A 20,855-nucleotide genomic window follows, 5' to 3' on the forward strand; every position below is an offset into this window, starting at 1 on the left:
GCGACCCCGGAGGCGGAGGCGCGGGGTCGTGCCCGCCGGGGGAGGTCTGCGGCCCTGGAGGTGTCGCCCGAACCGGGCCGCATCTCTGCGACCCGCCCGCAAGTGTCTGCCGGGCCCCATCCACACGGACAGCGGGATTGATTACGGACGATCCCCAGGGGGTGCCGGCGCCCCCCCGCCCCGCCGCCACCTCGGTTTCAGTTTACCCGCAGGACGGGTGCTTTTCGTTAGCGTGGATCCAGAGGCGGGTCGGGAATTCCTGTTTTAAAGTGAAAGAAGAGCTTGTGACCTTCGGGGTGGGATGGGCTGGGGGGGGTGTTAATTTTGCTGCGACAGGCTGGTACACGTGACCTGCAGCGGCCCACCGATTTGGAGAAGTGTAATTTAAATCAAGAGGGCACAATGCCCCCAAAGGGGGCCAAGCCGTCTGGTGGCAGAGGGATGGGCAGAGGCTTATCAAGGGGAGGTCATTTGACACTGGGCTGGAGGAGGCTTACAGAAGGCTGTTTGGACAGTGAGAAGCGGGGAGGCGACATGGCTGGGAGAGCCTGGGTGTGTTCCCTCTCATTCATTGGTCTTTGCAAGTTTTTGTGGCGCCTGTCTCAGAGGGTACAGCGGTTCCTTGCCTTGGAGGCCGCACACAGGGCAAAGTCCTTGCCACAGTGGAGCACTTTCCATTAGCAGGAGAGACAGGCCTGCAGGTCTGAGAGAGCCCTGTAGGGTGGGGTTAGGTCTCCACGACACAGGGGATCGATCCCAGGAGTCCTCACTGAACCAGAGCCTTGGAGAGACCTGTGTTGCTGCTGGGAGATGGCCTAGGCAGGAGGACAGCAGATGCCGAGGCCTGAGACTGGCGGGAGGCCTGGAGGCCGGAGTCGTGGGGGGGGCGCTGTTTGCCTAGGGGGACTGAGATGGGGACCCCTGGAGGGCTCTATCCATCTTAACCTGGCGGCTTGGAGGAGAGCAGACGGGAAGGACGAGGAATGCAGGCGGCTGGCCTGGTCCAGGCAGGAGTGGGAGCAGGGCTGAGTCTGCGGGATTGAGTGAGCAGGGCGGAGGGAACGTGAACCCCAGGTCTGTGGCTACTGAAGCCGGCAGGAGGAGCAGGGACCGCTTTTTTAATTACTGGGGTTGGGAGGATTCTCTGGCGGACCCCCCTGAGTTTGGATGCCTTGAGGGCTGTGGGTGCTTTCTGACACGGAGTCTGTGTGGCTTTGCTGGTAGGGGAGGGCGTGGCAGAGCTGGCCCATTCGGTGGGGCCAAGGTCAAGGGTGGTCTCAGCCTCTTGGTTCCCAGCCTCAAGGTCACCACAAGCATAGTCTGTGGCTGGGGGTCTTCACTCTCCTGCCAGCTTTCTGATGTCCCCTTTGGAGGAAACGTCATTCCTGAGATGTCCCCGTCCAGCCTCCTGGCACCACACACCGGGGCCCACGTCCAGATCTTGCCTGGCCCGGCCCCGAGTCTCTCGGCTTACAGATGGGGCACTGCCATTTAAGGGGGCACTTGGGTGCAGCCCCCGGGTCTTATCACCTTCAGATACAGCCGGAAACATGATGGCTTCTGTGGGGCAGTTCCCCTGTATTTTACAGGTAAAGAGCCTGAGCTGTAGAGAGTTGAAGAAACTGGCCCAACGAGTGGCTGAACCTGGATTCGAGACGTGGTGGGTCCAGCTGCAGCCGCTGGGCATATAAGCACCTGTTTTGCGGCCTCCCTCAGGCCTGAGCCGTTTTGTGGATGCTGGACAGGCCCTGCCTGTCAGGGACCTCTGAGTGGGAGGTCACTCATTGCCCACTTTCAGTGTTGGCATCCTCGGCCAGCCCCTATTCTGGGCCCAGATTCTGGGTGTGGCGTGCTGCCAGGTCCACTTGCACAGCCACCAGCCGCCTTTCCTGGAACATCCAGTCTTAAAAACCGTGAGGGTTCATGGTCAGCAGACTGGGGTATGCCAGGAGATTGGTCTCCTCCCTGGAGAGACCAGGGCTGCGGGGCCCCTGGCTGGTGGGCTTGCTCAGGGAGCAGCCTGCTCTCGGCGTCCTCTGCAAGCCACCTTGATGGGCAGGGACACGGGGACGCTGCTGCAGCTCCGAGCTTTGCTCATACATAACTGCACCCCAGGAGTCAGGACCCAGGCAGGTGATTCCGCATGTGAGGGCAGCGGGGTCAGTATGGCACGGGCACCAGCCCATGGCACGTTTAATTCAGTCTCAGCGGGGCAGTGCCCAGCGCCGCCACAGTCCCACGTCTGTCCACAGGCCGGGAGAGCCTGTGGCTGGCAGGGGAGGGAAGGGTGTGTGCACAACCAGGCTGGGGTGGGGGGACCGGTGGGGGAAGGAGTGAATTGAGAAGAAGGACAGAGAAGGGACGGAGCCGGGGCCACCGCGTGCACTGGGTGTGGCCGCTTCATCTGACAGCTCGGTTTCTTAGGTTCGGCTCCTGCTTTCCGACCGGAAAACTGTAGCCGGGAATTGATGGCAATTGATTGCATGTGATGCTGGCTTTTCAGCCAGACCCACCCGCCCTCCTTGTGGGGGGCTCAGCGTCGAGAGCAAAGCAGGACCAGGCGTTCGGAGGGCAGAGCCTTCTGGTCCCAGCAAGGGCTGCCCCTCAGGAAGCTGTGACAGCAAGTGCACTGGGGCGCCAGCCTGGTCGGAAGTGGGGCTGACTGAAAACAGGAAACCCGTCTCACAGTGAGACGGCCTAGTTCAGCTTGAAACAGACTGAAACTCTATCTGGATCCTACCCCGGGGCTGCAGAAAGACGCACTCAGAGACCCTGGCTGTGTTCTTTTACGGGGGGGGGGGGGGGGGGGGGGCAATCCGCCGTGGGGGGGGGCAAAGCCCAGGCTCCACCTCTGAAGGAAAACCCTCCCCTCCCCAGCAGCCCCCCATCACCACCTGGGATGCTCCAGGGCCCACGGGCCACCCTTTGGCAGGTCACAGCTGTATTTACAGTGTCCCCAACACCCCCGCGCAAAACGGAGGCAAGGCACAGATACGTAAAACCATTTTTTTTCTGCTTACAAAGGAAACTCTTATTGATTTAATAGAATCTAGAAAACACAGAAACACACAGAAAAAAAAAAGGTCACCCTTCGTCTTAACCTTCAGCAGTGAATAATGTTTGGTGTTTGTGTCTGTGCAAATATGCGTATTACTTTTCCCTCTTAAAACATGATTTTTTTTTACATCAGCCTTATTGAGGCGTATTTTGCAAACAGTAAAATCCACACATTTTAAGGGAATAGTCTGGTGAATTTGCCCTATTTGACAAGTATTTAAGGAACTGTCTTTTGTATTTTAGAAGGTATAGTTTCTGTGTGTTAAGACACTGCTGATATTTTTTTGCTTCCTGCCCCTGCCAATTTATTTATCTTCTCGAACCGTCTAGACTTTTGCACAGCAACAATGTCTGGAGAGGGTGATTGGTTTCTGGCTTCTGCGTGCTGGGTCGTGAACCAGTCGGTCGGTCCAGGATAAGGTTCGCTTCGCCGTCTCAGTTGCATCCTGCCTTCGTGACCTCAGCGATGGGAACCATGCCGACTGCTCGTAGGCTCTGTCTTCAGAGTTTTGGCTCCAAGTTTCTGACAACGTCTGATTTCCCATAGGAGACAGCCAGCATCTCAGACCCAGCCCAGCCCGCTGGAGCGACCACCTTGGTCCCAGGCCTGTGTGTCCCCAGCCCCCGTGTCCCCAGGCCCGTGTGTCCCCTGCCAGCAGCACAGATACCATCTTCATTCTCTCCATTCTAACTTGGTCTCTCTTGACCACTGGCTCCGATGACTCCTGCCGCCTCCTGCCTCTGGTCTCCCTTTTCTGTCCCTCTCGCTCGCTGGGCGAAGCTTTGGAAAGAGCTTCGAAGCCCTTCTTGTGCAGCCCCAGAGCCTTAGGCCAGCAGCTGGCGAGGCTCACTTCCTCCGGGAGGCCTGCCCTGCTGTTGCCCAGGCCTGGCTTACTTTCTGGGTGCTCCAGAGTTGACCCCACTGACTCCTCTGCCCCCCTTCTAGCACCCGGCAGAGCCAGCCCTGAGGCCCTGCCGCCCCCCCGCACCCACCCCTGCACTCTGCCCGCCCCCCTCCAGGCCCAGCTCTCCTACTACCCTGGCCTTCCGTCTGCTGGTTATTTCTCTCTACTCTGTGCAACAGGTTTCGCTTTGGGGGGACTCTTGGTCCTGAGCAGAATCCAGAATCACATGGATGCACCTCCTCATGCCCCCCCCCATGCTTCCAGAGCTCCTCGCAGTCTGTGTACACAGTAGGCGCTAAACCAGCGCTGTTGGAATGGCCTGTCCCTGCAGCGTGGTGAGTGGAGACGGCTCAGGCAGAGGCCCCATGGGTTGCCGCGCTTGTGGGGTCACCGTTGCCACTGGCAGGAGCAAAGTGGTTGATTGCTCTTGGTTCTCTCAGCACCTTTTCTCAAAAGGGCTGTGGGTTTGAAACCATCGGAAGTGGCTGGGAAGCTGGATGGTTTGTACGAAGCCGATACATCCCACAGAATCCCCTAAACACCCCCAGTCCTATAGCCATGCGTTCCGGCGTCCACTTGGTGCGTCTTATTTACGGCCCGTGGTGGAGTCAGAAGTGCCGTAGATATTAATCAAATTATCTGCACATTCGATGGGAGGAATCTCAGTGTGTTGGAATCGAAAAGAAGCGGCAAAATCCTGACTACCTATTTCAGGGCGGGAAGAAGAAACGCACCTATGGAGTTCCCGTCGTGGCGCAGTGGTTAACGAATCTGACCAGGAACCATGAGGTTGCGGGTTCGGTCCCTGGCCTCGCTCAGATTCTCACGTGGAAAGATGCACAGGCACTTTAGAAAAGCGGCAGTCCTGCCCTCGCTGCTTCTCTTGGCATGAGCCTCAGTTATTGTCAGATGACATGGTTTCATGGTAGCGGGACATGCCATTAATATCATAGTTATTCTGAGATAATCCCAAGGTTAACTTTTATTGGTTACTCCGAAATAGATCAGTACACATTCTCTTTTTCTTTCTTTTTTTTTGCTTTTTAGGGCTGTACCGGTGGCATGTGGAGGTTCCCAGACTAGGAGTCTAATCGGAGCTGCAGCTGCCGGCCTACACCACAGCCACGGCAGATCCGAGCCTGGTCTGCGACCTACACCACAGCTCACGGCAATGCCGGATCCTTAACCCACGGAGTGAGGCCAGGGATCGAACCTGCATCCTTGTGGTTCCTAGTCAGATGCGTTTCCGCTGAGCCACCGTGGGAACTCCAGGTCAGCAAACATTTTTTTAAAGAGCCAGTTAGCAAATAGTTTAGGCTTTGTGGGTCACGGCTTCTGGCTCTGCTGTTGTAGCACAAAAGCTGCTGGAGGCAGCATGTGAGTGAATGCACGTGGCCGTGTGCCAATAAAACTTTATTTACAAAAGCAGGCAGCAGGCTGGAGTTGGCCCGCAGTCTGCCAACCCTGCTCTCCACCCTCATGCGCTCACACGTTTTCCTCCTCTGTTGTTTGGTGCAGGTGCCTTCAGGGTTGCTAGGTCTCCGTTTCGGATTGACCCTTTTTGCACTGTGTGTAGTGAGTGCCCCCCCCCCCCCCGTCTCCGAGGATTTTATTTGTCCTCAAGTCAGCTGTATCTGTGGACGTGGCCACTCCTGCGCCACATGTCATGTCCACCCTTTTGCTCTCATCCTGCTGACGTCGTTAGATGGGAAGCAGCTTCTTCGGGCTGCATAGAGTTGAGTCATGTTTTTAATCAGCTCTGCCAACCTGAGTCTTTTTTCTGTCTTTTTAGGGCCACACCCGCGGCATAGGGAGGTTCCCAGGCTAGGGGTTGAATCGGAGCTGTAGCTGCCCCGGCCTCCACCACAGCCACAGCAACGTGGGATCCGAGCCTTGTCTTTGACCTACACCACAGGACACAGCTCAAACCCATGTCCTCATGGATACTAGTTGGGTTTGTTAATCACTGAGCCACGAGGGAACTCCTGTGTCTTTTTAATGTAAATAATATTAGGGCTTAATATTTCTGTTTTTCTCCTGCCTTCCTGTGAATTCCTTTTTTTTAAGGACTTTTTTTTTTTTTTTTTTTTTTTTTTTTTTTGGTCTTTTTGCCTTTTTCTAGGGCTGCTCTGGCAGCATATGGAGGTTCCCAGGCTAGGGGTCGGATCGGAGCTGTAGCCACCGGCCTACACCACAGCCACAGCAACGCAGGATCCGAGCTGCGTCTGCGACCTACACCACAGCCCACGGCAATGCTGGATCCTTAACCCACTGAGCAAGGCCAGGGATCGAACCCGCAACATCATAGTTCCTAGTTGGATTCGTTAACCGCTGTGCCACACGGGAACTCCTTTTAAGGAGTTCCTACTGTGGCTCAGCAGGTTAAGGACCCAACAGTGCCCCTCTGAGGATGTGGGTTTGCTCCCTGGCCTTGCTCAGTGGGTTAAGTATCTGGCATTGCTGTTAAGCTGTGGCGTAGGTCCCAGATGTGGTTCAATCCAGCATTGCTATTGCCTGTGGTGTAGGCCTGCAGCTGCAGCTCCATTTGACCCCTCGCTTGGGAACTTCCATTTGCTGCAGGTGTAGCCGTAAAAAGGAAAAAAAAACCTTTTCGAATTCCATTTTGCTTTATCTATGTCTCCATCTTTTTTTTTTTTAATTAACTGTTTATCGTTAAAGTATCTGTGTTGTTTTTGAGTTCACCTCTGTGTATAGCCTTTGAGTGGTTGCCCTAGTTGCTGGTTTGTGTATAGATAACTCGTAGCAGCCTAGTGGCGTTGCCATCTTACCAGTTGGGAATGACGTGTAGAAAACTTACCTCTCTCGGCATCGTTTCTCTCTCCCTTGTTAGTTATTATAAAATTGTCGTCATTATTTCCTTTACATGCATTTAGAACCACATTCCTGTTATAATTTGATCTTCAAACATCATGTAGGAAAGTCGGGAAGAGAAGGAGATTCTATGGTACTTACCCATATCTTTGATTACTGTGTCCTCCCCCCCCCCCGGGAGTCTTTTATCATTTCTTCTTTCTGTCTCCATTCTTTTCGGATGGCTCTGTTGCCGACAAGTTCTCTCAGCGTTTCATCATCCGAAAGTGCCTATGTGTCTCCTTTATCCCTGATGGATATTTTTGCTGGGTATGCGAGTCCAGGTTGGCAGTTTTCTTTCATCCCTGGAAGAACGTTGTGCCACTTCTTCGGGTTTCTGTGGAGAAATCCACTGTCATTCAAAAAAACAAACAAAAATGTGTTTCCCCTGTAGGGGAAGTGCTGTTAGTCTCTCACTGGTTTTCACATTCTTTTCTCTGTGTCTGATTTTCAGAATCCAGACTGCGATGGGCCTGGGATTGGATTTCTTTGGATTCATCATATTTGCAATCATGGATTTTTTGTTTCACATTTGGGCAGTTTTCAGCTGTTATTTCTCCATCACTTTTTCAGTCCTTGTCCTCCTCTACTTCTGGGCTCCGGTGACACACGTCAGCCCCTCTGCCTACGCCCACAGCTCCCCGAGGCCCCGTGTTCTTCTTCTTTTATTCTTTTGTCCTCGTGGTTCGTTTCGAGTCATCTCCATTGTCCCATCTTCCAGGCCGCTGACTCTTTCCTCTGTCCTTCTGTTTTGTTGTCGAGTCCACCCGCTTGTTTGCGTTACTGTGTTTTTCAGGCCTAAATTTCCACCTGGTTCTTCTTCATATCTTCTGTTTCTTTGCTAAGTTATTTTTTCTCTGCTGAGTCTTTATATGTCTTTGTTTTACGTGTGTAATTGTTGGTGAAGCATTTTCATCGTGGCTGCTTTAAAATCCTTGTGAGACCGTCCGGCATCTCTGTCATCTCAGCCTTGGCATCGGGTGTCTCTCTCTCTCATTTGGAGATCTTCCTGGTTCTTGGCGTGGGGATTGATTTTCAATTGAAACCTGGACATTTTTGTGTTATGTGGTAACATTTTGGATCTTACTTAAATTTCCTCTTTTTTTTTTTTTTGTCTTTTTACCTTTTCTAGGACCACTCCCACGGCACATGGAGGTTCCCAGGCTAGGGGTCTAATCGGAGCTGCAGCTACGGCCTACAGCACACCACAGCAATGCCGCATCCAGGCCGTGTCTGTGGCCTACACCACAGCTCATGGCAACGCCGGATCCTCAACCCACTGAGGGAGGCCCGGGATCGAACTCACATCCTCAAGGATTCTAGTTGGGTTCTTAACCCGCTGAGCCACAGGGGAACTCCATCCCTGTGCTTTTCCTTAAAAATGTTTTTTCTCTGTTATTCAGAGCAGACAATTCCCGCTGACCCGTTCAGCCCCGCTGGCCTCCCTCTCCACACCCCGTCTGCTGCTGAGCCCAGCCAGGGGCTGTTCTGTTTTGGATGCTGCACTTTCAGTTCCCGAGTTTCCACGTGGTTCCTTCTACTCGTTTTCTTTCTCCTCCTGGGAACATCCTCTGTCTCTCCCGTGTGCAGCTGCGCCTCACCCAGCGAGTTATAACGACCACGTTAGAGTTTTACCCGACGCCTTTGACGTCGGGCGTTTGGGGGCATCTGCTGGCCGTCCTTTCCCTTGGGCATGACAGCGTGTCCCGGCTCTGGGTGTGTGGATGAGCGCTGCAGCCTGCACAGTTTTGCTGTCACATTGTAAGGCTCTGGATCCTGTTAAAGTCCTTTGGAGAATTTTCTCTTCGTAGGCACGTGCTCAGCCTGGTCGGGCCCAGTTGGCAAGTTGTGGGAGGGAGTTTCCACCTCAGTCCATTTCGAAAGGCCTTTTTCACGCTGCTAGGGCCACCCTGGTGTTTGTCACTCAGGGGTGAGGCTGGGACCGGGTGAGGCTGGCACACTTGGTGTTCAGCTCCCCAGGCCCCTGGCTCAGCGCTTCCCACGTGTTGAGACGTGGAGGCCGGGAGGGGGCCCGGCTTGGGTCAGCTCACAGCCGACCCGGGGCGCCCTTCTCCAGCCTCTCCTGCCACCCTCCGGCCCCCTGCGGACAGGGCTGGACTGTCCCTCGGTTTCCCGCATCCACGTGCAGCAGTTCCGAGACCCCTGGGGTCAGGCTGGGCACGGAGAGGACGCGGCACCCATGGTGCTGCCCTTTCACGGGGCAGATGCTCCCGCCTGCTTTTCGCTTTCTGAGTCCTGGGCTGATTGTCTCCCTCCCACCCCATCCAGAGCCCTTGGCCATGACCCGGGGGGAGACGGGCCATCGCAGGCCTCTTCACCCGGCTCAGAACCGAGTCTCGGGCCGAGTGTTCAGACTGATGTTCCGGCGCCTGCCGGGCTGCTCACTGCCTCCTGGAATCCTCGCCACAGCGTCCCAGCATTGTCCCCATTTCAGAGATGGTGATCTGGGGCAGGAGGCTGCCCTGGGGCTCGGACACCGAGACCCTGGGGTGTCCCCCCCACAGAGGACATGGACCCCTTTCCTAGCAGGCGGGTGGGGGAGAGCGGGGTTCTTGGGGCAGGGATCAGACTGGTTGCAGCTCCCGGGGCCGGGGGCACTGCACCGGCCCGACTCTCCCCGTCCCCTTGGTCCCTAGGCTGGGGATGCTTGCGGAGGGTAGCACGTGGTCAGAGGCGCGTGGCTGCACGGGTGTGAATCAGATGGGCTGTGTCCTGTGTGTAGAAATGCGCTTCTCCCGGAGTTGGCTGTGCAGGTATGAGGCCCGCAGGTCGAGGGTCAGCGTGGCTCATCCGAACCCACGTCCTGGGCACCTGAGGAGAACCCCGTCCCGAGCAGGTGCTGATGGAGCAGACCCCGAGGGTGGCGGGGCCGGGACCACCTGGGGCCAGATGCTCGGGCAGGTGCCAGTCCCTGGTGCCCCAGGACTGCTGAGCACTCGGTGGTGGCCGGAGTGAAAGGCCTGAGTGCGACAAAAGTAGTGGTGTGTCCCTGTTTGTCAGGTCGTTTCGGGACGTCTGGAAGCCACTCAGGGGCACGGTGCTGTGTTATCTTTCCCAATGGTGGCGGCGGATGGCAGTTAACTGTTGGCAGTGCCGTGTGGGCACCCTGTCTCCACGCCCTGTTCAAAGGGCAGGTGTGAGGGTGTGCACGAGCGTGGGATGTGTGCACAGGTGCATGTGTACATGTGTGTGGGTGGAAAGGTGCCCCAGTCCCGGCGGTCCTGGCAGCTCGGCTTCCTCCCTGGTCACCCACCTCGAGTGGCCTTTCTGAGAAGCCTGTGGACACCGGATGGCACCTGCTCAGTGAAGCTGCGCCGGGCACAGACCAGAGCGCGCCAGCTCCCTTCCTCCTGGGCCCCCTCTCCACCGTCGCCCTCCCCTTAGGCCCCAGGTCTGCAGGGCTCTCAGGGGCCCAGGTGGATGGTGCCAGCCCGCAGTGGGTCTTCCCTGATGCCCAAGGGCCCTGGGGGCCTGATGGAGAATGTTCTGTGGAAGAGGATCTGAGGGCCCGAGTTTTAGGCTCATTTGCCAGAAACGGGGCCAGCACAGAGGTCTGGGTACCTGGAAGCATGCGCCCCGGACTCCTGTTCTGTCTGCTTCCCAGCCAGCAGCTCGGCAGGGGTGTCCTGGGGCCACGGAGCCTCTTCCAGAGCCGCTGCCCCCTGCCAGGCCCCTCGAGTGTCGACGGGAGACCTGCAGAGGGAGAGGGGCCCAGCCACTGCTGCCCCTCGGAGGCCTCACGTGGCCCTGGGTCACCTGCTGCCCGTGGCCTCAGCCCTGCACTCCTGATGCCGCGTGTGTGGCACTCCCTCCTCCGCTCTGCTGTGCAGGGAGGCTCGTGCCCCAGGGCCTTTGCGCAGCTCCCTGCTGAGATGGCCATCAGCCTCCCACGCCCTCCGGCCCCAGCCCTGCGCACGGTGCCACTTGCTTTTCCAGAGCATGTCCGACTCTCCAGATGAATTGATAAAGCATTTATGTCAGTCTTGTTGTTTATTGGGTGTCTCCCCACACCTCCCGTGGGTGGGCGTGAGCTATACTGGGGGCGGGGGTTTCTGTTCACGCACCTGCTTCCTGTCTGGAGTCACGTCAGCCTCATAGCCACGCTCAGCCAGCTATTGGAGGCTTGGGCGGCTTTGGGAACAGCGCCTTGGCCTTTAAGTCCAGCATAAAACTGCGATACACCTGATAATTGAATAACCTCTAAGAGAAAAGTACATCTTAAAATAATGCTAAGGTTTGAGGATTCCAAAGATTTTGTGCCTGGAATGACCTAGAAAGTTTTTTTTTGTTTTTTGTTTTTGGGGTTTTTTTGCTTTTAAGTCCGCACCTGTGGCATAAGGGAGTTCCAGGCTAGGGGTCGAATTAGAGCTGCAGCTGCCGGCCTTCGCCACAGCCAGAGCAACTTTGGTCCCAGCCGTGCCTGGGACCTACACCCCAGTCACGGCAATGCAGGATCCTTAACTCACTGAGTGAGGCCAGGGATCGAACCCGAATCCTCATGGATACTTGTCAGGTTCTTAACCCACTGAGCTACAACGGGAACTCCAGACCCGGAAAGGTTTAAAAGTAGACTCACCTGAGCTGGATACTGGCCCAGCCCACTGAGACTCAGCAAGTGCGGTGGGGTTCCAGGTGGGACCCTGGCCTGTCCCCAGCCGCCCCACCCCCTACCTCTTCTCCAGCTAAGCTGGCTCGTCCACTTTTCCCGAGAAAGGCTTCCCCTGGGCTGGGGGCACACTGGGTGGCACGCTCCACTTTCTGGTAGCGTCTCAAGGACAGGACGGCCCCTGTGGACACTCAGTCACAGTAAGGGGTGTTTCTTGTCCCTCGCCACAGCGAGTGCCGGGAACAGCTAACACGGGTGGGTGTGGACGCAGCCCGGGGCCAGGCCCCCTTCTCAGCGCCCAGGAGCGAATCCTTCATTCTGGCCTCTCCTCGCTGTACAGAGGAGGTCACTGACCAGAGATGCTAAGCCTTTGCTCAGAGTCACCCAGCCAAACCCGCCTTGGCTTCGGCTCTGGATCCACGCTTGGCCCTTCTGATCAACAGCCCTGGCTGGGGTTTGGCAGTTTGCAGAGTGGGGGGAGGTGGACTTGGCTTTAGGTCGGGGGTGGGGGAGGTGAGGTCCGAGGCGGGTGGGTCCCTCCCCGGGCCTCTGCTGGGAGCCGTGCTGGCCAGTCGTTCAGGACCCCTACAGCGTGGGGGACACGCCCGCTGGGTTCCCTCCCGGGGCTGTCCTGGAGACCTGCTGGCTCCTGCTGCTGTGCCGACGAGGGTCAAAAGTCACATTTTAGTGGGTCAGGTGAGTTACAATTGACAGGCGTCTCAGCTGAGCATCGTGCACTTTGGGGCTGAGATAATTAGGGTTTACTTGGAGTTTAGTTTGAAATTATTGCATCATGGAAACAGACCACAGACGAAATGGTGGCCAGTGGACATCTTATTATAAAACCTGCCGCGTCCAGCGCTGCAGGGCAACAGGAGATCCTGAAAAAGGGCCCAAAACACACCAGCCCCTCACATCTAGAAAGCGGGCCAGGAGGCTCCCTGTTCCGCAGAACAAAGGCTTTGGCCCACGTGACTCTGATTAGGGAAGGCGACCTGGGTTCGTGGGCAAAATCAGGTGCCGGCAGTGGCAGAGCTCTCAGTGGGTGTGCTTTGGCACGTGCGCCGAATGTGTTGACTGCCCCCCTGGTTCAGCAGTTTCAGTGGTTTGTCTCAGCGTGAAGAGAGCATTCAGGGAGTTCCTGCTGCGCCACGGACACGAATCTGCCTGGTATCGATCCTGGCCTTGCTCAGTGGATCGGGGATCCAGCGTGGCTGTGGCTGCGCTGTAGGCCCCAGTTGGACCCCTAGCCTGGGAACTTACATATGCTGCAGGGGTGGCCCTCAAAAAAGGCAGAGGAGAGTAAAATAGAGCATTTAGTAGGATGGTCATTTTCCTAACCGAATGGTGTCTGCTGTTGATAAACCCACGGAGCTGCCTCTCTCCTTCCAGACAAATGCCCCGGCTGGCGGCTTCACAGCCCCGCTGTGCTTGTAAAAGCTACGTCGGTTTGTTTCCAGTGACAGAAATCCGATTTTATTTATTTTATTTTATTTTATTTATTTTAGACATCTGACTTTGTTTTAAACTTTCTGTGTCGGCGTGGACGGGGTGAAATGACTAATTAGGCGCGGCATCTCGTCTGTAACCCGTGTGGTCCGAATCACTGCCCACGCTACTGGGGGCTGCTGAGCGGTGGCCCTCGGGCTAAATTTGGCCCACAGATATTTTTTGACTTGTCGAATGAGTTTTTTTCTGTTTTTTAAATTGTAGTGCACATTTTATGGTTTTTTTTTTTTTTTTTCGGCCAGGTCCACAGCATGTGGAAGTTCCCAGGTCAGGGATCAAACCCGAGCCACAGCAGTGACCCGCATTGCTGCAGGGACAATGCTGGGTCCTTAACCTGCTGAGCCTCAAGGGAACTCTCATAGCCAACATTTTAAATCAGGAGATTTCACCAAAAACAAAATCCAGACTTCTGGCTCACCCCTGAGTAGGGACGCCCGTGCACAGTGACCAGGACTGTGGTCGGGGTGGGCAGGGCCTGGGTCCCACGACCTCCCTGTCCCTGCAGCCTGTGACCCCCCCCCCCCCGCCCACCACCCTCTGGGGCTTTGGAACACGACCGTGACCCGTTAAGCTGTAGGACAAATTTCCCATTTCTGGGGGGTTAGAGGACAGTTTTTTTGTTTTGGCTGCACTCCTGCCGCATGTGGACATTCCGGAGCCGGGGATCGAACCCACAGCACAGCAGTGACCATACCCAGTTCTTAACCCGCTTCGCCCCCCGGGAAGTCCAGGATAATTTCTTTGTATGAGAAAAGTCCCTGGAAACTCCCTGTGTTGGGCTGGGAGCCTGAGAAGTCGCTGCTGTCCAGATCTGCCTGTTTTAATCGAAACTGAAGTGCTGTTCTGGAAACGTCGGGCGGGGGGGTTGGGCGTGCAGAGGCTGTTTTCCCAGCGTCCACGGGTGGGTCCACGGGTGGGTCCCTCCCCTCCCGCGTCTCCCCCGCCCCCCGCGGGGACTCGGTGCCGTGTGGCCCTGTGGTCTCGGGCCGTGGCTGGTCCGTACTGGTGGCGAGGGCTCGGGTTCAGGAGTGGGAGGTGCTCTCAGTGGCATTTGTGCGGCAGGAGGAGAAGCTGATGCCCGGCGAGAGGTTGAAAGCTGATGCATCTTGTGTCTGGTTCTCAGAGCGCCTTGTTCGCGCCGGAAACCGGATGCGCCCCTCCTCTGAGGCCATCGAGCCCCCTCCCTGCGACCTTTTCTGGTCCTGACCTGGTGACGATGCCGCATAATCCAGCCTTGTGATGGTCCCCTCATCTGAGGCCTCACATGCAGGCGCCCAGGGGAGGCTGCTGAGTGACGAGACGGCAGGTGCAGGCTTGGGGCAGCAGCCGGACCATCCTCCTCCGGTCACCCAACTGGTCACCAGCCAGACCTGCAGGCTCCTTAGCCCTTGTGCCTGGGTTTGCTTGTCTGCCCAGTGCGGGCACAGGTGCACTGGCCCCGGTGGCCGTGGAGGTCGGTCCGAGGGGAGTGGTCCTGCAGGGCTGTAGCTGCTGTGCAGGTGTCCCCGACCCCAGGCCTGTGGGCCTCACTCTGCCTCCCATGGGGGCCTCCTGGGATCACGCCCCCAAACCATTGTCCACCGGGTCTGGGTGCGGCGCCCTGGACACTGTCCCGAGGTGTAGGGACAGTGTGGCCACGTGGCCACTAAGTGACTCCGATGTGACTTGGGTGTGTGGGTTCTCTTGCGATGCCAGCAGGCCCTTCCTGACTCTCATTTTGAAACCGGAGCAGGTGTGATGAGCATGAGGCGGGGCCCAGCCCAGCAGGGCCTTTAGAAGGTCAGCAGGTGCTCGCGTAGGATGCCAGGGACCAAGCCCGGGCTCCTTCAGCCCCAGGGCAGATCTGCAGGCCCCTACCTGCAGAGTCACGGCTCTGCTCTGCCCACTGGACCTGAGGGGGTGGCACAGACGGAGGGCAGTGTGCTGGCCTGGACGGGGCAGCGTGCCCATCGTCCAGCGAGCTTGTTTTCTATATGTTTCTGGGTTCTCTGAGGCCGCTGTGGGCAGGTCATTCTTTTTTTTCAGTTTTTTAAAAAAAGTATAGTTGATTTACAGTGTTGTGTCGATTTCTGCTGTCCAGCAGAGTGACCCACTCATGCATGTATGTACATCCTTTTCCTCGTGTTCCATCGTGTTCCAGCCTAAGAGATGGGATCTGTTTCCCTTGCTGGACAGCAGGACCATGGCTTATCTGTTCCCAGTGTAGTCGTCTGCGTCCCCTAACCCCAAACTCCCCGTCCCGTCCCCTCCCGCCCCCTCCCTCGTGACCGCGAGTCCCTTCAGTGCTTTTGGGCTTCATTCCCCCAGCAGGTGTTTGTGGAGCTGAGCTGCCGGGGGGCGTGTTCGTGTGTAATTACTCAGGGGGTTGGGACCGTGTGGCTCAGACCCCGGGCTCTTCCTCGGGGCGGGGCCTGGTTGCTGGCCCCCTGGGGCGGGGGGGCTAAGGAGCTCCCAGGTCCCAGGCTCTTCCCATCTAGTCTTGACTCTGACACAAGGCATCGGGCGCTTGTGGGGACCTGCCCTGTCCCGTGCGCTCCCTCCCACTCGGAGCTGGCGTGTTGTGCCCATGCCCATGCCCAGGAACTTGTCTTTGCTGTGGTCACACTTGGCCCCCTCGATGTCGGCAGGGCCACCTCGCCGCCACGCCGGTGGTGGAAGGGAGGCCCTGTGCACTCCTGGCCCATCTGGGAATGTGTAGGGTGCCCAGGGTGACAGCAGGTGCTTGCTCTTGAGTCGCGGTTGTGAACCCTCGGTGTCGGTGGGTCAGGAGGTCATGATGGAAGAACCGAGAATGTCGGTGACAGCACTTGCAGTCCTCTCTGCCGTCCCGGGGGGCTGCGGCGTGGGCGGTCTCCTGCTGGCCTCACCTGTGGTTCTTCGGGAACACAGTGGCCCTGAGTCACTGCCCTCATGGGGGCGGGTGGGGGGGTGACTGCCTGTCGCTCGAGTCACATCCCGTTCCTTGTAGAGGGCGGCGTGGGGGAATCGCATCTGCTGTCAGCAAAAGCCTTGAAACTTGCAGTCAAGGTTTGGCTACCGTGTTTCAGTCCATTTTTGGAAAGGACTATATTACATGAGGACACTTTTTTGAGTTTGTATCAGTTATAATATTTGAAAGAGCGCTAAAGGCCCCTAAAATAGATTCTTTATTATTAGCAGAAAAATGAATGATGAACCGAGACAGAGGCACCATCAGGTTTGGCTGAAGGATCTGAAAGGGCAGCCGAGAGGGGGCTGATCTGAGTCACTGAGCCGGCACTTCTGACTCCCTGCAGCCGCCTGCTAAGAAGAGAAGAAAACTCTTTGGAATGTGGTTTTATGCAATGTGCAAAACCTAACAAAATGAGCTACGCTCAGAGGTTATTTATAAGGTTATTCTTGTACTGAAGAATTAAGTCCTTCCAGATTAAAGGTATCTGGTTTGATATCCTTGGCTGTTTGTTTTGTTTATTGTTATTTTTATTAAAATAATTTTTTTTTTTTTTTTTTTTTTGCTTTTTAGGGCTGTCCCCGCAGCATATGGAGGTTTCCAGGCTCGGGGTCGAATCGGAGCTGTAGCCACCGGCCTACACCACAGCCACGGCCACGCCAGATCCGAGATTTGTCTGCAACCCACACCACAGCTCACGGCAATGCTGGATCCTTCACCCACTGAGCGAGGCCAGGGATCAAACCTGTGTCCTCATGGATGCCAGTCAGATTCGTTTCCACGAGGGGCACTCCTGTGTTTGGTTTTTAACGGTCTTTGCCTTCCCCTGTTTCTGAGCGGGTCTGTGGCTGTTCAGGTCCACCCCTGGTGGCCTGTCGTGCACGCTGGGGTTGAGTGGGGGCCGGGGGTTGCTGGTGCAGAGGATGCACCGCCCCCCACGTGGGCATTTGGGTTTGGCAGGCTCTCTTGAACCTCTGCACGATGGCAGAAAACTTTTTTTTAAATGGCCACTCCTGTGGCACACGGGCGTTCCCGGGCCGGAATCGAATCTCAGCCTCAGCTGTGACCTACACCACAGCTCGGCAGTGCCAGGTCCTTTAACCCACTGTGTCGGGCCAGGGGTTGAACCCCCACCTCCACAGCGACCCGAGCCGCTGCATTCAGGTTCTCAACCCACCGTGCCACAGCGGGAACTCCAATAGAAAACATTTTTTGATAGATTTGCCCAAAGCGAGTCCTGACCTGCTTCCTGTCTGTGGCTTGGATGAGTTCTTTGACCTCCGAGCTTCAGTAAACTGAGGATCTGTGAACTCGGTGAGGCCACTGGTTAGCAAGCATCTCCCTTTACCTTCTGGGGTGCCGTGAGGGTTATCTGAGTTTATACCTTTAGCCCCAGCTTGGCCTCCCGCGTGGCAATTCTTGCTGCTGTTACTCCTGCTATTTATGACCTCACTGGGACCGGACTGCCCCTTCCTGGGTGAAGCCGGTGTAGCCATGGGAAGGGTCATGACCCCTGGAGACCAGGCCCTGTGTGGGGGGACCCGTGGGGACACACGTCATCAGGGAGCTGCCACCTGCAGGAGACCGCGGACCAGGCAGAGCCAGGGGTGAGGGAGGGGGCGCCGGAGACTTGCTGCGGAGAAGCAGAAAACCCTGGGCAGGTCGGGTGCTGGCTGTGTGCGTGCGTGCGTGCGTGCGTGCGTGCGTGTGTGTGTGTTGTGTGTAACTGGTATGTGTATGTCGAGCTACACAGTATGTCTAGCGTGGGTGTAGCCGATGTATGTGTTGTGTGTCTGGTGTGTGTGCGTTGGGAGGTACCTGGTGTGTAGAAAGACATTTGCAGAAAAGGGAGCAGGGTAGGAAGCAGCGGCCCGGCTGAGGGACGGACGGAGACGGTCCCGAGCGAGTGTGTGGTTAGGACGTGTGCCTGCAGTACAGCCAGGGCAGGCTTCTTGTAGGTCGAACCTTCCAGCAAAACCTCATGAATTAATTCTTTACTTCTTTTGGAATTTGTAACGTGTCACATAAGTTGTAGAATTTACTGTCAGTGAATAAAAATGACCAAAATAAGTGTCATATCTGGAGATGAGCTTTATGAGATGTTTAATAGTATAAAATTTAAAAAGCTATCAAATAAGTACTCAAATTTTGCATTTTTTTCTACTCTTATTGAACATTTACCTCTTCCGCATTTGTCTCTTTTTTTTGTCTTTTTAGGGCCGCACCTGCAGCATATGAGGTTCCCAGGCTAGGGGTGGAATCGGAGCTGTAGCCGCCAGCCTACATCACAGCAACGCGGGATCCAAGCCACATCTGTGACCTACACCACAGCTCACGGCAGTGCCAGATCCTTAACCCACTGAGCAGGGCCAGGGATTGAACCTGCGTCCTCATGGATGCTAGTCAGGTGCGTTTCTGCTGAGCCACGATGGGAACTCCCCGTTCTTTTTTTCTTTTAATTTTGGCTGCACCCATAGCACATGGAGGTTCCCAGGCCAGAGATCAAACCTGAGCCACAGCAGAGACCTTGAGCTGCTGCAGTGACCACACGAGGTCCTCAACCCATTGCATCACCAGGAAACTCTTGCACTTGTCTCTGTTTTGATTTTGTTCGTTTTTTAACCACGTTGCAAAAGTTGGTACTATCTAAATTTTTAATTTTAAACTTAAAAAAAAGTCATCCTAGGGAGCTCCCGTCGTGGCTCAGTGGCAGCAGATCTGACTAACATCCATGAGGACACAGGTACAATCCCTGGCTCTGCTCACTGGGTTAAGGATCTGACATTGCTGTGGCTGTGGTGTAGGCCGGTGGCGACAGCTCCAGTTGGACCCCTAGCCTGGGAACCTCCACCTGCCGTGAGTGTGGCCCTAAAAAGACAAAAAAAAAATGTATCCTAAATTCTAATCACACATGTCCGAAACTTAAATATTGTACCAAAAGCAGCTTAATGTCCCCGTTAGGGAAGGATGAAAGGAAAGAAGCCCTTCCAGCGAGCAGTGTGTGTGAACCCTGTGTGAGCAGAGCGTGCAAGAGCAGTGTGTGAGCAGTGTGTGCGAGCAGACCGTGTGTGTGTGTGTGTGTGTGTGTGTGTGTGAGCGAGCAGTGTGTGCTTATTGCCCGGCTGTGTCCCCGGCCGAGGGGCCGCCCTGCGCCTTTGTCACCACGAGCGCCGTCCGTCTTCCAGGCGACAGTGCCGCATGGCCGCGTTCCCCGGTTTGGCGTCTTGGACCCCGTGGTTCCGTCGGCGCCGGCGTCGTCTTTGTAAGTGCCTGCTTGCGGAGGTGGGACGTGCCGTTCCGTGGAAAGGCAGTGTCACTAACACAGAGTCTCTCCAGTTTGTTTTATGACCGACTCGCCTGAAGAGCGGTTGCTCTGCTCTCGTCGTGTCCAGAGGGAGTCGTCAAACAATTCGTTTAAGACTGGAAGTGACTCCATCCACACGCGGATGAGGACAGAGGCCCCCAGGTTGGGTTTTTCCGTGTCTCCGTGGTGCGTCAGCACGGAGCCCACTGCCCAAGTGGGAGGGCAGGGAAGCTGTGTCCGGAGTGCCCAGCACTGCCCTCCGAGCGCCTGGAAGGTGGCACGTAGCGAGTTTTGGTTGCTGGTGACGTGACCTTTTGCCTCTTAAGTGTTGGAGCCCTTCCGCTGTGATGAGATGTGAGCTGTCGGAGGCTCGGATGGTGACACCCTTTCCAAGTACGTGTGTGCAGCTGGTTAAACGGTGCCCAAGGTGAGCTGGTGAAATACACACCTGGCGGGGGCTCAGTTGCCTGTGGTCAAAACCCGTTGGTGACTCACGTAGTTCGGGAGTGTGGCAGCGGATGCTTGGGAATGTCTGTAGGACCCTCCGTCACGGCTGGCACAGCGGATGAGCAGCCCCGGGAAGAGCAGGTGAGCTGGGCGGAGCTGGCCCGGGGACCGGTGAAAACCTCGCTGTGTCCTGTAGAACCGAGAGCCTGCCCGCCAGGAGCAAGCGGTGCAGAGAGCGCGCTGGGTCTGTGCCTCCCCCGCCGCACACAGAGGCAGAGGCACAGGTGTGACACCCACCCACCCACCCACCCATATGCATGTGCACATGTGTACACAGGCCCACAAGTGTACACAGGCACACACATGTACTCATGCACACGTACCCATACGTACACACACACACACAAATACACACCTGTGCACATGCGGGTGCACATAACACACATGCTGCATATACACATACCCCTCCACAAACACGCACACCCACACAATGCAGTGCACACATACACACACACACACACACACGCACACATAACACATATACCCATACACATGCACACAGTTGCACATGCACACACAAATACACACCTGTGCACATGCGGGTGCACATAACACACATGCTGCATATACACATACCCCTCCACAAACATGCACACCCACCCAATGCAGTGCACACATAACACACACATACACACACACGCACACATAACACATATACCCATACACATGCACACAGTTGTACATGCACATAACACACATGCACACGCAGAGCTGGGAGAGCACGCCCAGAGCCTCGGGCCTGCGAGCGGAGAGGGAGGGCAGTCCGTGGCGGGGATAGGCGTCGGGGGGGGGGCGGGCGCCAGGTGATGGAACCCAGGGTGATGAGTCACATCCATTGCACCCGCCCCCATTCAAAGTGGCTTTAGGACTTGCGTGTCCTCCAAGCAGCTTGGAGCCTGAACAACGTTTGCCCGAGGTGTTTTCCAGAAACTTGGAATCAGCTGTGTCTGGTTCCAGCGGAGCTGGTTAAGACGGGGTAGGACCCCGCCCTCCAGCCGGGCTGCCCAGTGAGCGGCTGCTCCTTTACCGTTGTGGGGCGGAAAACCCACCCTCAGATGGGGACGAGCGCCCCGGTTCTGACCGTGCAGAGGCCGGTAGCCTGGTGACACCTGCTCCCTGCGACGAGGCACCTTTTCCCAGTCACGC

General features: G+C 56.3%; 1 protein-coding gene across 5 annotated transcripts in view; it reads left to right on the top strand.

Moving 5' to 3' along the window:
* Nucleotides 1-20,855, top strand: part of CERK (ceramide kinase) — a 51,581-nt gene that overhangs the window by 493 nt on the left and 30,233 nt on the right. The window contains exons 2-3 of one of the 5 annotated variants that reach the window (XM_085025383.1): nucleotides 3,388-3,666; nucleotides 4,142-4,297. The exons of 2 other annotated variants lie outside the window; for them this stretch is intronic. The gene's annotated coding sequence lies outside the window, so the exon portion shown is untranslated. The remainder of the gene's footprint in view (nucleotides 1-3,387; nucleotides 3,667-4,141; nucleotides 4,298-20,855) is intronic. 2 more of the 5 variants (XM_085025382.1, XM_085025384.1) reach the window with 2 other exon arrangements.

The sequence above is a fragment of the Sus scrofa genome, chromosome 5 (assembly GCF_054392235.1).
Source record: "Sus scrofa isolate SSC_HxYL_T2T_F1_AM1 chromosome 5, Sscrofa_HxYL_maternal_Yorkshire_Landrace_v2.0, whole genome shotgun sequence".
Lineage (NCBI taxonomy): Eukaryota > Metazoa > Chordata > Mammalia > Artiodactyla > Suidae > Sus > Sus scrofa.